The sequence below is a fragment of the Delphinapterus leucas genome, chromosome 20 (assembly GCF_059928025.1).
Source record: "Delphinapterus leucas isolate spDelLeu-1000000601 "Yukka" chromosome 20, BTC_Dleu_Yukka2, whole genome shotgun sequence".
Classification (NCBI taxonomy): Eukaryota; Metazoa; Chordata; class Mammalia; order Artiodactyla; family Monodontidae; genus Delphinapterus; species Delphinapterus leucas.
In genome coordinates, this window is record NC_143148.1 from 44,605,427 (window position 1) to 44,615,081 (window position 9,655).

Sequence of the window (9,655 nt, forward strand, 5' to 3'; positions counted from 1 at the left end):
TTCTGGAGGTACAACCTGAGGAAGAGAGGGAGAAATACTCTGATTTTTCTTTCCTTCCATCATGCAATCTCCCACTAGTGCCTCCTATCAGCTGAGCCCCAGCAGGAAGCCAGCTGTCCTGGGAGCCTGGGAAACACAGATGCAGGGAAGACGGGTGAATGACTTTGAGTGCAAACAGGTCCAAACGGGTCCATACAGCAGTAAAGAGCCTGGTGAACTTTCCAGAACGCCAGAACCAACCATGGCATCTTTGAGCAAACATCCCAAGGGTTTTGCATTACAGCTGGTGCTGTTCACCACGAAACATCATCTTTCCTTCTGCCTTGGAACTTGAGGCTTAAAATAATTTTAAGATGCCCTTAAGAGAGAGAGAGAGAGAGAAAACACCTACTTGTTTCTTTTTCATTCAGCAAACTTCATGTGTTGAATGGCCTCATGACATGATGGTGAGTTTTGTGTCTCTGTGCAGACAGCAGAGTTCATTGGAAGTCCACGTCAATGTGCAGAGCACACACCGTTAATTTTAGTGGATCTGTGGCAAACTCAATCCTTCATTGTCAGGCTTCAGCTCATTTTGGCGGCAGTGATCTTGCTTCTTGTTTCACTCAGGTGTATCCTCTCCATGGGTCTTGCCTCTCTGGAATCAGGCTGAAAGGAGAAGGTTGTTGGGGAGCTAGAGAACCTGCTGTGATGAATTTTATTTTTCCTTACAGTGTGATTTTAAAAAACTAGCCAGAGTAAAGGAAATTAATTTGTTTTCTATTTGAATTGCCTAACAGGTCCCTAAACTTGTGGGGATAAAAGTGATAAATTTTTAAGTGTCTCCTTTAAGAGAGCTCTATAGATGCTTAATTATTTTTGCCCCACTTTTGATTATCTGCACTAATGGAGATGTGGAGGGCACAAATCAATAAAAATCCCTTGATAATCCAAAAAACTCAATGTTGTCATTAGTTTTGACCTCCTCCCCCACCAAACCTTTTATCAGAGCTACTAAAAAGTGCCTGTGCACCTCCTGGGTATATTCAGTATATATTCAACTTGTTGACAGGCTGACTGATAAAATTGTCAGATTTGAGTGTTATCTCTTTTTCTCTGCTCCTGCCCCCTCTTTGGGGGAGGTGCTAACGAGCAGCACAAGAACAAAACCACAGGAAAAAGAGACCTTAGAAAAGCCAGGGGAACACACAAAATGATGAAATAGCTCCCGTATCCGTGAAACTTTACTATATAATGTCAGCTTTCTGGGATTTTTTTTCTCTTTTCCTAGAGTAAATTGAAGTAACTCAAATGGGCTAAATATATGCGGCCTGCATGGACCCTTTGAAGTTTTGAATAGCTTTTGTATGGTATTCGTTTTCTGGGGAAAGATTTTTAATTATTAATCTTTTTATAAATTGCCTTGATGTTACTCCTCATGCTGGTAAAATGCCCAGACATTTTCTTAAACAACTTTAAGGCAACTGAGAATTGGGATGTTTGTCTTAATCCCCTTTGGGATGACTATAAAGAAGAAAGAACTTGAGGACCAGGTTAAATTGTTTTCCTTGTTTGGTTTTGTATTTGCCATACAAATTTATCCATTATCCAAAATGGACTCATGGATACCACAGAAAAAAAACCCAGAACACAGCTGGCTGCATCGCCATCTTCGGGCTCCTGTCCACCCTTCTCTTTATCCCCCATGGTGTAGGGATCTGGCAGAACTGACAATGAATAAAGCATACATTGCCACAAATACCAGATCTCTTAGAACTCCTAACTTACATTATTCTTTAAGATCTGCAGTGACATCACTGTTTGGGTCTAGTACCTACTCAAGATGACCACATGTCTTCCAGTTTTGCCAGGATACACCACTAAATGAATGGACTGCCTGATAAAATGTGCAAAGGTGAAATGCAGTGACATGTTCTCATAAGGAGGAATTCATTGGTATCTGATTAGATCCCTGCAAGGGAGCCAGCGACCCCTCCCTTTGGGCTTTATTCTCCGTGGAGGAATGAACTTTCCTCTTTTTGAAGGAAAAAAGCAGTGCATTTTCTGGTTTTCCTTTCTGTGTTTCCTTCAGTCATTTTTTTTTTTTCCCCCTTTGGTACGCGGGCCTCTCACTGTTGTGGCCTCTACCGTTGCGGAGCACAGGCTCCAGACGCGCAGGCTCAGCGGCCATGGCTCACGGGCCCAGCCGCTCCGCGGCATGTGGGATCTTCCCGGACCGGGGCACAAACGCGTGTCCCCTGCATCGGCAGGCGGACTCTCAACCACTGCGCCACCAGGGAAGCCCCCTTCAGTCATTTTTATTTCAATTTGCCAGATATCATTTGAAAGCAATTTCATAATCATTGAAGTGGCTATGAAGTTCAGTGTTTGTATCTGGCAGTGGCTTATAAAATTTAAGGAACTACCTGGTTTTGAAGAATTCGGATGATGTGTCAAGGTTCAATCAGAGTAGCAAACCATCTTGAGTGATTAGAACGAGGGATTTATTATGGGGTTTAGACCTTACACAATTGTGGGGGCTGATGGATTGGTCCTTGTAGGCTCTTGCCTCAGCATCCAGTGTTGGAACTGAAGTTGCCATTGGTCAGTCTGACCAGCAGTTGGAAAAAAAAAAAAAAAAAAGCTTGAAATGGACAGGAATGAGAATGAACTAGAAACTCATGAGAATAACTGAATCCATGAGCAGAAACTGGTCAGAGACAGATAGGGATTCCACTTCCAATCTCAAAGAGACTGGATGACTGGAGAGAGAAGATGGTACCCTTCACCGAGGAACTGTGCATGCACTTGGTCAAGGAGTGAGAAGTTGAAGGAGCAGATCGGGCAGGAGCTGGAGGAACTGTGGGTCCAAGCGCTGCTGCACATCACCTGGGTGAGCTAGTGGATCCCTGACAATGTATATGAGCTGTCATTTTGCCTGGTACCCAACCAGATGCACCAATGTTTAGAGCATTAAGAAAAAGAAAATGCTGGGCTTCTGCCTTCCAAATATTGCACAAAATGTCATTTGTGGGTGATGCTAACTCGAAACTCTGCAAGGAAGGGGATGCTGGAAAGCAACCATAGTTCTTGCTTAGTTAAGGTGACACAGCACAAAGTCACTCAATGACATAACTCAAAAGGGAACATCTCTGGGCACACAGAAATGTAATGGAGACCTCACACTCTGGAGAAGGCACCTTTCCAGGAACCTTATTTATTGGTAAATAGCAAAGTGTCACTGTTCAACTTTCAAAGTTGCATTTTTTTGTTTGAAACTTGTTACATTTAATTTACTAATCGTTGTAAGCCATGATACTTATACATGGAAAATTACTCTCTCTACAGATGCTGAAGTTTCTGATAATCTCAGAGAAAAATTTTACTAACTGGAATATAGCTTCAGTTTTTTTTGTCACACTGAAGTGCGTATATATTTCAACCAAAATATTTATACAGGTATTATTGCTTTAATTCAGGGAAACTTTTTGTGATAAAAAATTGGTAAGGTAAAACTCATCAAATTATCTGTCTTTTTGTAATTCTTTTGAATGTTTCGCCAAATTAAGATGCCTCAAAATCATAGGCTTTCTCAATTTCATTTTACATCACTAAAAACATAAACTTATATGATTTTTAAAGAAGCTCTCGATCAAAATATGCTTTGCACAGTTTGAGATACTCTAAAGCATGTTTATAGAATTTTAAAATAAAATGTTGCACATTATTTGTGCTCTCATCATTTAATATGTTTAAATTTCCTTCACGCTTTTTTGGGGATAAATTTAATGTGTTCTTATATACAAATTTTGTTTCCAGTAATTGTCATTCACTGAATTCTTCATGCTGTATTTTTTTGGTATTCTTTTGTTGACTACTTGATTAAGGTTTTCAGAGTGATTTTGAACAAAATGCAACCAAAATTTAGAGGACTCATTTATCTACATAATTAATACCATTGTAGAACAAATAGGTCAACTTTTTTTCAGTTTAAAGGCAGTCACTGTTTATTAACTGACCAGATTACAAAATCATGGCAGATACCTTAGTTCATCCTTCTAATAAGCCTGTTGATCTAGTTTTCCCTGTTGCCAGCATCTCCACCTTCTACAAAATAGGTGGTCTTTTCTTCATTCCGCCTCGTGGAGAAGACAATTTGAAGGGCCAGAAGAAGTTGTTTGCTTCTTTGAAACACTTCTCAATGGCATAGATCTGATGAGTCAGATCCTCCATGAGGATGATGCCATAGTTACCAAGAGATCGAACAATCAACACACCTGTCAGGGCAATTCGCTTCTTGTTGCTTTTGCCATAACCACGCTTGTAGATAGACTCATTTACTGACTTCAGGTTTGGGTATCCCCTGTAATGTATGGCTCCACAATTCTCAGCATGTTAATTGAAGCCTTGTTGAGCTTCACAAAGGTGCCATTGAAGATCTGACAAAGGCGAAGAAGCTGCAACACCTTACAGACCTTTGGGCTCACACCATTGATACCTCTGATCCTGATGACAAATGCCAGTTTGGGTTCCATGGGTACATGGAAGTTTCCAGCTTTTCTTGCCATCCTAGCCATTCGAATCTGAATTCTGTACATCTGCCTGTATCCCTTGTGACAATGCTTAGCTTTTTCATAGATAAGCTTCCTCCTTGCCTTTCGAAGCATCTTTTGGGCAAACTTCTTTCTTAGGTGCTTGATCTTAAGCTCTGCAAAATTCTTTTGCTTTTCCTTAAGGGTTTCTGGCATAGCAGGAACCTTCTTTTTCTTCTCTTCTGCACCCTCCATGGTTCCAGCCAGAAAAGAGGCCAAATAGCTTGATTTTTAAGGTAATTCTTCAAAATATCAAATCTAAAATCCAATTGATAAAAAAAAAGGTAATAATGATGAGCAGCAAAGAAAGAAAAATCATACAGTCATGGTAATGTCTTTTTAAAAAGTTAATTTTACTTCAGCTTAGTCAAAAAATCTTTGTACTTCAGTTAATGTATTTTGACTATATAAAATGTAAATTTTAGCATCTATTTCAACTAAAATCTCATATAAGTGAAATTTAAAAAAGAGTCATTTGATCTAAATGAAAAGTCATGGTTGATAGAGTGGTGTGCAATTGAACCTTCTGTAGCTTTACATATTAAATCATAATTTTTTTGGTATAGTTTTCTTTGAATAACTACTAACTTTTTAAGTAGAATACAATACTTCTTTAGCAGATTTATATTTTTTGCTTTTCTTGTAGTCAGTGATATCACTATGATCTCTCCATGGTGGATGGTAAATGTTAACACATATGTCAAGCAAGTTATAAGCTCACACCAGCTTTTTAAGCAGTAGAAATTCAGAATTTAAGTTTTCTTTAAATATGTATTTTTGGGGGCTTTGAGCTCACTGATGGCTAGAGTTTATTGCAAAATAAAAAAGTATTGTCAAATATTTACATAAATAAATAAATATGTTATTGTAGGTTCTCACCATACACTGAAGGAGATAACCCAATAGTAAAAGCACACAGACTACTCTTATAGTATCCATGACAAGACTGCTATAATTTTCTACTTTTCTTGCTGACCTCACCACCTTTGTACATCTTACAGGCATGGGTTATGGCATTTAAGAATCCAGCAAAGGCAGTAGTGACAAATATTTCTCTCACCACCATCATAAACCAGAGGAGTTAGATCTTCCTAAGTGCTTATTTTATCAGCGATTACTCTGCAAGTTGTCCTTGAAAGAGAGGAATGAATTGCCCCTGGAAAGTGTCTAGGAAAGAGATATGGGCTAACAGTGGTCATCTCTCTGATGTAGCCATGTGCTAATGTGAGAATTCTATTACTACATATACATTTCATCCACAAGTAAACAATACCATGGCAGAAGTTGGAAGTGCAAAGTGCAGATCTACTAGATCCATCTTGGATTATTTTTTAATGCAGTTGTGACTAATGATACTTCATTAATAAGAGAAAAATCTAAAACAAGTGCTAAAACAAATGGGACACCAGGATAACAGTAACCTGGGATTGTCCTGGGCAAATCAGAAAATATGGTCACCCTACTCAAAGGCAAAATGTTTGCTTGTGTGTTTATTTTATTTCTAATTTAAAGGACTTGATGTAGATTTTTTTCAACTCTGATCTTCCTCGGTTGGTAAGGAGACCATTCCAAGGAAACACTAGGCCGCAGTGAAACCATAAGTAAATGCTGAAATTGTGAGTCAGCCTTCTTTGCTGTTTTTAGGAGAGTGGATCCCGTTTGGTCTGATATTATCAGACTTGAGATTATTCTGAATATTCTTAGTCTAGAAAGCTGCACATATTACTCACACTGACCTATTTGGTAGAGATGGTTATTAAATGGAAATAGTTTCATTCAGAGTTAGAATAATTTCTAAAATTACAGTGTTTGCAGCAAATAAAAAACATATCAAATCCTGAAAACCGCAGCTAGAGTTCACACTTTTAACAAATCGACAGGCATTTGAAACAGAAAGATGACTTTGTTCCGCTACTTTATTTTACGAATTGTTATCTACTCAACGTAGGCCCAGTTCTCTCTAGTGCATCAATCCAAAATGTGTATCTTTAACCCTTTAGGCCTCCTACGAAGAATGGCTTTTCTCTTGCAACTTACGCCTAAATGATTGCTTCTTAGAGGAACGTGGTTTGGGTTAAAAACTCTTGTTTGGCTTTATTTTGAACATAATGCCCCATTTACATTTTCTTATTGTAGCCTGGTTATTTCAGAAACTTTCCTTGAGGAGTTTGGAGTAGCTTTTCTCCACTCTGAACATCGTTGGTTTATGTGTATGAGCTGCTGTAAAGCGCAGTGATTGCCTAAAAACACTATAGTTACTTAAAAAAGATGACTTTGATTGTGTGTTTTTTGTTCCCATCACAATAACACTTTGCAGGTGATTATTAAATTAGAGATTTTCTTTGTTTTTCTAACAAAAAAAAAAACAACCCTTTTTTATGTCAGCACCAATTATGAGAGGTAATTTTTCACATTTTACAAAAGATTTTTCTGTCCTACCTCCACGCCCCTCCCCCAGATAAAGAAGGGCTTTGACATTCTATGACAGGGAGGGTTTTTTGCATACACAGTGCTTTTGACTTTTCTTTTAAAAAAATCTGTTGACTCTATTGAAATGTGACAGGACAATATTTAACCTGAATAGAGGCATGTTGACTCCTCTTATTAAAACTGACAGTTAAGGACGTTTCTCTCTTTATTCCTTCTGATACACGCAGACAAGTCTTCACTGCTAACTAGTATACAAAATCAAAAACAAAAAAATACAGAGCGAAGAGATGACTACCTTATAAACAATATATGAATGACAATTGCAAGTTTAATCTAGCAAAGAAACCTTTTTTTATCCTTTAAGAAAATTAAAGCCCTTTCAAATTAGCTTGATATATGAAGACAGACTGACATCATTAATTTTCAAGTATTCACTCTTCTTTCCTAGCTGCCTTTCCTCTCAAAGATAGGCAATGTTCCGCTAAGCCCTGGACAGGACCACAGCGACACCTATGGAGAGGGTCCAGGGCCTCCACTGAGTCTTGTGTAGAGCTTGCAGCTTTGTGTCTTATTTCTTGGAATTCCTCTGCCTGTTTTGCTCTCATGGGACAAAAATGGTGGCCATGGAAGTTTGTCCCTGAGCTTCCTACTACCTGATGCTTGGTTTCTCTGTTTCAAACAAAATATAGCTGGAAATATCAAGCTTTCAAAGTTCTTTCCATTTTGTTGGACCAATAAAGAGACTCATTAGCATGAATGAGGCTTAAGTTCCTTTGAGCTGTGCATGGAGTGGGCTTCTTGGGAAGAGCACAATTGGGAACCGGATGCCAACTTTCAGAGAGAGGCAGAAACCATATGGAATTTGGATGTCTTTGGGTACTTGCCCACTCTCCTTAGCTTCCAGGAGTCAAATCTCTTAAAAGCAACTGTTGGCTTTCTTATGCGTCATGCACTGGATATTTATGTGACATAAGTAAACTGTCCACTGAGACTCACACTTTGTTTTTTTGGTAAGAGGGAGGGTATTACACAATTAATGATAGAGTCATTTTTGTTGTAATATAATTTGAGCTGTAGCAAAATCATGAATGGAACTGTGTGATAGTGCCAGCAAATTTACCTCTTATTCTCATTTCCTTACTGAGCATTCTCTCCTCTGCATTTATCACCAGAGAAGGGTTCTTTCAGTGCTCATCAAGGTTTTCAACATTTTCTTGTAGAGAGTCAGAAAAATAGCAATTTGTTCCACGGCAGCCTTCTCTGTTAATCGTGCAGAAGAATCAGTCTTCTGTGCGTTGATACTGATCTGTCCAGTTTAGTCTTGAGAAATTACCCTATTTCTATTTCTCTGGTTATCCTGAAAGTGGCCAGGTGAGACACTTGGTCAAGGCAGCCTGTAGATTATACTGTAGAAGCAATTCTAGATGTTTTTCTTTCTTGAGTAGAGGGACCCAACAGTGTCTATGGTAAAAAAACAAACAAACAAACAAAAAAAATAACTACCCTCAGATCTTCAGTCTAAAGGTGTCAAAAACATTTAAAATTTGTGTGTAAATTTCAGTTCCTATCCTTTGTGTTTGTCAAGATTGTGCCAAGTCTTTCATGATGTCTTAGTTGGGGTTACCCCACCCCAAACAGAAAATGGTCCCAGGTGTGCTGGGAGGGAGTGGGGGAAGGGAAGACAGCCCATGAGGGATGTGGTAAAGTAGGTCAGTACTGTGGGCAACTGCAGCTTCATGCTTTTGGGGGTCGTCAGAGGCTACATAGACCATCCTTGATAATGAGACTCTTGAAGGACAAGAAAGCTCTTTATCTGTAACTTCTGCCTCTTGTTATTTGAAGGTCATTACTGGGCATCAGTTTCGTAGCACTTCATGCCTCTCTTCTGTCCTGAACCCACCACCTTGGCTAGAGAGAGCAGGAAGCTATGTGTATGGGAACTTTCTGCTGATTACCTCTGGGATGGCCTGAGGGGATCCAGGGAAAGCACCAGTAGCTTCTGGTACACTTGGTTTACGTGGTTTTGAGAATTAAGTACAGTCGTAACTCTGTGGGTGTTTCAGTGTATGTGTGTTGGGGGTAAGGAGGATTATTAGCTCTTCTTAGCCTTAAGGTAAAGTATGTATGTGTGTGTGATGGTGGGTATTACCACTGTGATACGCAAGCAGACATACAGGGTTCTTGTTACATACAGAGTGAAAACTGTCACGAGCCGGAGGAAGGAGCTACAGAGTCCCAAGTTCTCTGCTTGACTATTTGAGCTCTAACTGAATGTAAGAGGCAAAAAGAAGAGACACGTTAATTAGACAACACGACTGCCAATAAATCACAAGAGTTATCGCGTATGAGGTTGAATGGTGGGCCACATCAAGTTTTATTTTCTTTTTATTGCAGCTGTCATTAGGTGTAGAGTGGTGCTCTCCTGTAGAACTTCTTGCTAGTTCCATGCAGCTACTGAGATATGGCTAGTGTGACAGTACTAGTTTGCTAGGGCTGCTATAACAAAATACCACAGACTGGGTGGCTTACACAACAGAAATTTATTTTCTCTCAGTTCTGAAGGCTATAAATCTGAGAACAAGGTGTTGGTAGGGTTGATTTCATTCCAAGGCCTCTCTCCTTGGCTTGCAAATAGCTGCCTTTTTGCTGTGTGT

At 39.3% G+C, this 9,655-nt stretch overlaps 1 pseudogene; it reads right to left on the reverse strand.

Annotated features, from left to right (window-relative positions):
* Positions 1–3,666: 3,666 nt before the first annotated feature.
* On the reverse strand, positions 3,667–4,967 carry LOC111179348 (large ribosomal subunit protein uL30 pseudogene; annotated as a pseudogene).
* Between the last annotated feature and the right edge of the window lie 4,688 nt (positions 4,968–9,655).